Source organism: Pistacia vera, unplaced genomic scaffold (genome assembly GCF_008641045.1).
Source record: "Pistacia vera cultivar Batoury unplaced genomic scaffold, PisVer_v2 Contig340, whole genome shotgun sequence".
Classification (NCBI taxonomy): domain Eukaryota; kingdom Viridiplantae; phylum Streptophyta; class Magnoliopsida; order Sapindales; family Anacardiaceae; genus Pistacia; species Pistacia vera.
In genome coordinates this window covers 189,112-197,579 of record NW_022196158.1, presented here as the reverse complement: position 1 = coordinate 197,579, position 8,468 = coordinate 189,112, and the positions used below count along the sequence as shown (strand labels likewise).

Here is an 8,468-nt window from a genome sequence, read left to right as displayed (position 1 = left end):
TTTAAAACTATTAACTTTAATTGAAATTTTTTAAATGACTAAAATATTCATGTGTTAGTGATTTTATTGTTTTGAAAGAATAATAAAAATAAAACAATATATACATGGATATAAAATATTTTAGTGATGTTTATATTGTTTTATTTCTATTTTTTTAAAACAATAAAATCACTTACACGTGTATATTTTAATCATTCAAAAAAAATTTGTTAACGTTAACGGTTTTAAACAGTTAAGTATCTTCTTATTGTCTTTTCTAATAAAAGTGTTCTATAATTGTAAGTTTATGATAAAAGTGTCCTTGACTGATAATAACCCTAAGGGTGCGTTTACTTAAGTGAATGTTGTATTACTAGAATGTTATATTAATGGAAAGATAGATTGCCTTGAAGATTACTAGAAATGTTTAGGGAAATATGTTTGGTTAGGCTGGAATAGATTACCTTGAATACTAGGAATGTTTAGGGAAATATGTTTGATTAGGTTGGAATAAACTGGTGGGTATATTATATTGATATGTTTGGTTGGGAGAAATAAATTGGTTAGTATGTTATATAGATTATTAAATTGTCCTCTTTTTAAAATATTAATATATTATTATTTTTTGAATATTTTTTAACCCTCTACATTTGAGATTTTGCTAAAACACTCCAGCCACATAAAAGTTTAATTCTAATAAAATCACCCCCACCTACCCCAAGCCACTGCCGACCGCCGGAAGTTGTCAAAACAGCGAACGACCAGCCGAATCTAGTCAGTCGTGTGCTAATCTAGCCATTTTCGACCAGGTCAATGGCCATTAACGGCTAGATCTGTGGCCGTTAACAACCATGGATCTGACTGTTAATGGTCAGATCTATTCTGGAGTCATACGCCATGGATTGGCCATTAACGGCCATGGATCTAGCCATTTATGGCCATCGATTTGGCTAGATTGACACACTGTCGGCCAGATGCGCCCAGTCATGCTCTGTCCTGTGACGTCAGTCGGCGGTGGTGGCTAGCGGCCGGCAGTAGTGGCTAGTGGCCAGCGGTGCTGGCTGGCAGGTGGTAGTGGTCTACAATTTGTTTAAATAAAGGGCATTACTATCCAGAACTTAATTAATTAGGGGTAAAATTGTAATGGCAGGTTCATGTAAATTAATTTCAAAATGAGGGCATTATTATCCAAAAATGTTAATAATTAAGGATAAAATTGTAACAAAATTATGATTATTAAACAATCTTAAAATACCTAAGAAAATTGAGGTATTCAGAATTTCAAATTACCACCTATATAACCAAAAGTAATTACTATTGGTTTTGGAAGATCATTGGAATCTTATATTACTTGACAACCAAATGTGGTAATATAAGCATATAAGATGACATTAACTCAATAATGGGGATAACCCCCAACCAAACACCTCCTAACTACTTTGAACAAATATCTTTATTTTTGAGAAATTATCATTTTAGATTTCACACAAGAGATTTATTTATTTATTTTAATACAGAGCATGACTATGTAATTAATAAAATCTTTGAGTTTATAAGATTTTAAAACTTAAAATAAACAAAAAAATTCATGCTATAGTACCTATCTAATAATATCAACTAATTAATAACAAAAACATCTGTCTGAATAATGTTATCTATGTATTGCAAATTTTTATTATAATATGACATATTTATGCGTGTGATATAAGGACTTCACAAAACCTATAAGGTGGAAACATTGTCATATCTCATGTAGAGGCGAACAAAAAAATTATTTTTAGAAGGGTTGACAAATTTTATAAATATGTATACAAAAAATTACTGATCTTGTTAATATGAGATAGCATTAAAAATAAGTGTTTAAATATAGAGGAAGAGTGGTGTAGAAATAAGAGAAAATGGAGTTATATGATGAATTTCATAAAAATAAGTTGGGAGAATTAAAAGAATAATAATGATTTGTTACGAGTAATTTACAATTAAAATAATAATATTATATTATATAATTTTAAAATCTTAAATTCTAGGTAAAGTGGTAGAGAAATTATTTGCAAGGAAAGTATTGAATCCTGGGAATGGAACTTGTTGGCGCCATGAAATGACTTGGTTTGCAAGTACAGAAATTGACTACCAATAGTCTTTCTTTCTTTTCCCCTTCTCTATAAAGATGATCAAATCCTTCATTTCTTCTTCTGCATTTTTGCTTGTTTCTGCTTACGTACGTACTGCCATCCGCTTATTCATATCTCTGCAATTATCTCTCTGTACTCTTTGTGAGTTTCTTTCTCTTATTTAATTACAACCATTCGCTTATTTCCTTTGTTGCAGTCTCTTGTTTAAGATTGCATGCATTTTAAAGTTGAATTTTATTGAGGATTTTCAACTGTGTGCTCTTTTGTTCGCTCACTGATTTTGATTTTGATTTTCTCCTTACACTAAACTTTACATATTCTAAATTTTAATCATTTTTCCATGTTTAGACTAGCCAAGTTTTGATATTGTTTATCATTTCTTTAAGTGCCAAAAATTTTGTTCATCTCTGTGGAACTTTAGACAAATTGGCTAGTATCTTACGGAAGAGTTATGACAATTTTTTGTGATGTTAGGGCAATTAATGAAAAGTTTCTTTTACGTGATTTTCTGGAGATTTTATTAGCCAAGCTTGTTTCCCCTTGATTATATATCTATAACTTCTTATAATCATGAAAAGAAGGAATGTTTTTAGCAACATATTGTATGGTCTGTGACATATATTCTTTCAGATTATCGTGTCTGGATTAATCAACTTCCTTTAAAACTGAAATGGGTAGGCATTTTTCAATTCTGATTGTTGAAAATGCGATCTTATAATTTAAGAAATATTTGTTCAGGTTTATTAATTGAGCACTGATGTTTTCAAATTTCTTTACTTTTCATGCATCAAATGGGATTTTTTAAGTGTTACTAATTTGGTGTTGATTAGGAAACTGCAGTTGAAATTGTTTAGACTGAATGGGTAAGTCAATCATATTGTATGGATTTGTTATGGCTGAGCAACCAAAGGCTATAAAACAATTTCTGGAGCAAATTTTGGGTAAAGAGGTTGTCACTGATGTGGGAGTTCAACAAAATAAAGGTTCAAGGGCCTATGCAATTGTACACTTCACATCTAATGAAGCTGTAGATACGATCAAGTCCTTGGCTAATGAACACCTTTGGTATCGAAATTCCTACTTGAAAGCTCGAGATATGGGTGAAGGACATAGGATTTATGATGTCCAGTTGCATTTTGGTTTTCAATTGTCAAAAAAAAAAAAGTTTTCATCACTATGGACTCAAGAAAATGTTTCTGTCAAGTTTGGATTTGGACTAAGAAAATTTATCTTTTTTCTATCTCATCACTCTGTGGAATATAAGCTTCAGCTCTTGTACAAGAGCATTAGGGTAGTTGAGTTGCGCCGTCTACAAGACAAAAGGTTTATCATCATTCAGGTGTGCTATTTAAACTAATCAATATTGTATTTTTCTTTTATTTTTGCAATACATAATTGCTTCTTATTGTACTTTGCTGCTACACAGTAACAATCTCTTGCATTATTTAAGATTTTATATCGCTAGTGGATGATTTGATACTTAAAGCTATTGTTAAAACTTGTTCCAGTTCTTAAGATTATTAGGAATAATACGTTTTAATATGTATGACAACTAAGGACAAATCTTAACATGTTCTTCTTTTTCATTTTTCTGTGTTACTATTGTTAGTTATTTGGTGTTCCTCGGATATATTCGAAAGATGTGCCTCATCAAACCTTTTTTAGAGATGACACTGATGTTCAGTGGGTTCTGAAGTTGATTTTACTCAATCCTCTTGCATTGGCCAATCTACTGCTTTATGTTTGGAACTTCGCATCACCAATTATCTTTCAAATTTTCAGAAAGATTTCGCTTACTATAAAGAAACCAAAGGGAAACTCATTGTGGAGAGAGGTTCAACTTCCTCTTGCCATTCTGATCATGTCCCCATTGTAAGTCCACCCCAAGGATTTAACTTGCCATTTCATATCCTGTTTAAGATTAATATCTTGGTTCAGCATGGTTGTATACTGTTAGGGCCAAAAATCGTCCTTGGCCCAAATAGGGAAATAGGACCACTAGTGAAGAAAGACCAGGCCTAGTCCTACAGAGGCCCAAGCCAGATTAGTCCTATTTTGATACGAGGTATAGCCGGCCCAAACTACATGGGCGCGAGCCTCTTAAGCCCTGTCCAATTCCTGGGCCTATGGGTGAGTCCAGAGCCCATAGCCCCTTCAATATTTTCCCATTCTTGATCAATCCCCTATTCAAGGTCGTCTTCCCCTTTCTTGGTGACTTTCCCACTTGGGAGTCATTCTCCTAATCAGAATTAACTTCCTATTCGGACACTGATAAGACAGCTAATTACGGCCCTGATTCTTCTAGGGTTGGCATCAGAGTCACACTAGGACTCCTGCTCCCACCAGGATTGGGAGACCAGACGACCACTATATAAGTAGAGGCCAGCCCTCTCACAACGAACATCAACATTACACCTTCACACCCTAGACTCTTTACTTGAGAGTTTCGCTTATTCGCCGTAGTCACAGTCCCCGACTAGACTTCCGGTAATTTCTCACTCCCTAGCCCTCACTATATTAGCCTTTCAGCCTTGCTGACTTGAGCGTCGGAGTGCCTACGGCAAACACCACCCCGGTGTTTCCCGTTCGCTTCACGCGTGTGTTTCTCTACGTGTGCAGGTACAACAGATCGCTGGTGGCCTCAACCCGCAGGATCAGACCCCCCTTTCCGCACAGGTAGATTTTTACGTCTACATATACCTAGGGCAACAATAGATGCTAAATTCTTTCAGATGGTTGAACCGCATAGGAGAAATATAGCATTTGTAGAACATGCTCTTTAGACACTATTTTACTCAAAACAATGTCGCTTTGAACCTCGACGATGGCTTAGAAAAGAATACCAAAAGTATAGCATGGCTGCAAGACCTCCTATGTTGCCTGCCACCAATCTAAGTCACGGATTGGTATATATGTGCAGGGTTCTAGTCATCCCATCTAAAGTATATTTCTTCAGTCCAGAGGTTGTTCTATCCAATAATGTCTTACGCACATATCCTGATGATGGTGAGAACTTTATTCGTGTTTCTTTTGTTAATGAGGATCTTGAAAAAGTACGTGCAACACATTTATCAGCTCGAGCATCTTTGGCGAATACTGAAAGGCGTACTAGAGTTTATCAAAGGATATTGTCAACTTTGAGAAATGGCATTGTTATTGGAGATAAAAAGTTTGAATTTCTGGCCTTTTCTAATAGTCAACTGAAAGATAATTCTTTGTGGATGTTTGCATCTAGACCAGGGCTAACTGCAAGTGAACTCAGAGAAAGGTTGGGTGATTTTAGCGCGATAAGGAATGTGGCGAAATATTCTGCTAGACTTAGTCAATCATTCAGCTCCTCAAGGGAAGCTGTGGATGTTGATAGCAATGAAATTGAAGTAATTCCTGATATAGAAGTTGAAAGGGGGGCAGTCAAATATGTTTTCTCTGACGGCATTGGGAAAATATCAACTAAATTGGCTTGTATGGTGACTAGAAAATGTGGCTTCAAATATGTTCCATCTGCCTTTCAGATTCAATATGGCAAGTACAAAGGTGTCGTAGTAGTTGATCCAACTTCACCAGTAAAGTTATCAATGAGACCAAGTATGTCCAAATACAAATCAGATAATGTTAGTGTTGATATTTTGGAATGGAGCAAGTATCAGCCTTGTTATCTTAATCGCCAATTGGTGATACTTTTGTCAACTCTAGGTATTAAGGATAATGTGTTTAAGAAGAAGCAGAAATATATGATTTCTCAATTGGATGCAATTTTAACAGATCCATTAAAGGCACGGGAAACATTAACTTGATGTCTTCAGGAGAGATCAAACATGTACTGAAAGATATGCTTCATTATTATTCTAAGCCACATGAAGAACCATTTCTTTCAATGATGTTACAAATATTTCGCTTGGCAACATTGAAAGACTTGAAAACAAAAACAAGAATCTTTGTCCCAAAAGGACAAACAATGATGGGGTGTCTCAATGAGACATGAATCTTGAAATATGGTCAGGTGTTCGTGCAATGTTCAGATCACCAGACTGAGTTATCGAACAATTCCTCAGCTTTGCTTAGTGGCAGAGTATCAAGTCAAAGCAGAATTTTAGAGCAAAGGGTAATTGTTGCGAAAAATCCATGTCTACATCCTAGAGATGTTCGTAAACTAAAGGTTGTCAATGTTCCAGCCTTGCACCACATGGTGAATTGCACAGTATTTCCAGCTAAAGGGGGGAGGTAAGCCTGTCATATACACCACATAGCACACACACTCTTGCACAAAACAAAGACTGTCTTATTACAAATTTTATATTCCTTGCTTGCATGAAATTTTGATATCGAACACAGAAAATTTCTAAATTGATCACAGTCTCTTGAAGATCACATTACATTCTTCTTGTACACTGATATTTTGTTTACCTAAGCATAACTTTCTTTGTAAAGCATATTTACAATGACATTATTTACATTGTTAACTAGACCCCATCCTAATGAATGTTCGAGGAGTGATTTGGATGGAGATATCTACTTTGTTTGTTGGGGTGGTGATCTCATTCCTTGTCGCATGTATCCACCTATGGATTATACTTCAGCACCACCTAAGATTCTTGATAACGAAGTTAAAATTGAGGTATTACTCAATCTAGCATGCCAAGATTTGTTCAAACACATACATGAATTATGGCTTATTGCATGAGTTCATTTTCTTTTGAGTTCTAATTAGCGCACAATTTTTTTTTCCATGCCTTAAGATAGATACTATTATGGTATAGTATGTGGAGGAGTATTTCACGAATTACAAGGTCAATGAAAACTTGGGAATAATATGTGTTGCCCATGTTGCATTTGCAGATAAGGGCCCTTTCAAAGCAATGTGTTGGCAATGTATTTGGCTTACAATGGCAATGTATTCAGCTTGCAAAGCTAGCCTCCATTACTGTCAACTTCTCAAAAACCGGAGTACCTACTAAAATCCCTTAACATTTACAAGTTAGAAGTTTTCCAGATTACCTGGAAAAGCTTGAAAGCGAATCCTATGAATCACAAAGTGTGATTGGGAAACTTTATCACTAGGTAAAAGATCTTATGCCAAAGATGGGTATTCTCAAATCCTTCACTGCGGATGAGGCGAGGCACTTTTATGATCTTGACATGGAAGTGGAGGGCTTCAAGGACTACATTGATGATGCTTTTTATTACAAAAGTGATTATGATTATAGATTGGGAAATTTGATGGACTATTTCGGGATATCAACCGAGGGTGAAATACTCAGTGGTCGAATAATGAAAATGGTGAAATCTTTTAGTAAGAAAAGGGATTTGGAAGGAATCAAATTGGCTGTGAAGTCATTGATAAGGGAAGCCAGGGAATGGTTCAACAAGAAGGCAAATGAATCTGATGGTCCTAAGAAAGTATACATGAAAGCATTAGCTTGGTATTATGTTACATATCATCCGAGTTTCTGGGGTCGATACAACGAAGGACTAAATCACGAGCATTTCCTTAGTTTTCCATGGTATGTTCATGACAAACTTCTTAAGATCAAGGGAGACAGACAGAGTATTATGAAGATCTTGTTTGTCTCTTGATATCATTTGAAGAAAGGTGCCTTGACAAGAGTACTTCATTATGTGCACATATATGTTTATTTGTACAATTATTCAGTTTGAGTGTCAACTTTATATATTTGTATTGTGTTGATTGTTGTGTGTTTGTCAATATTGTAAGTGTCTCAAAACTTGTTGTATCTTACTATTTGTTATTCAATAAATCAGGTTGCCTTAAAATTCTGCTGCAAATTTAAATACATGGCCTTCTTCAAAGAAGAAAACTTTTGTGAATCTGTTGCACTTGTTACCACCTAATCACGTGTATTCTATTTTTGCTACTTTTATGGACTTGTTGTATGTGTAATAGATACACAAAAAACTCTTTCTTGTTTCAAGGTATAGAATGAATATCTATTGGATTTTGTATGATCTGCAAATGTATGTATTTCACATTCTGGCCTATCTCAATTTTTGCACAAGAATGTGCTTGTATTGTTAAATGTTTGTATTTGAAAACTTACTAGCAAATATCAACTTTTAATTAGCAAAAATTACTTTATGTCTAATGGATAATATTATTCATTAAAAAATTTAGTTCTACTTTGTGGAAATGAAGTTAATGAAAATATGCAAATTTATGTAATTATTGCAAAACAAAAATATGCACATACTCAACAAAACTTCTTGCTAATTAATGATTTATTGTGAAACATTTTGGAAAATGTATGGGCCAAAAATCGTATTGTGTCTGATGATGTCCAATAACGAAATAAACATATTACGGCCTAGTGCCTTAATCCAATTCTGGTTGCGCCTACACTT

The 8,468-nt window shown here is 34.6% G+C and overlaps 1 pseudogene; it reads left to right on the top strand.

The window, feature by feature from the left end:
* Positions 1–2,192: 2,192 nt before the first annotated feature.
* LOC116138381 lies at positions 2,193–7,765 on the top strand (annotated as a pseudogene).
* The last annotated feature ends 703 nt before the right edge of the window (positions 7,766–8,468 follow it).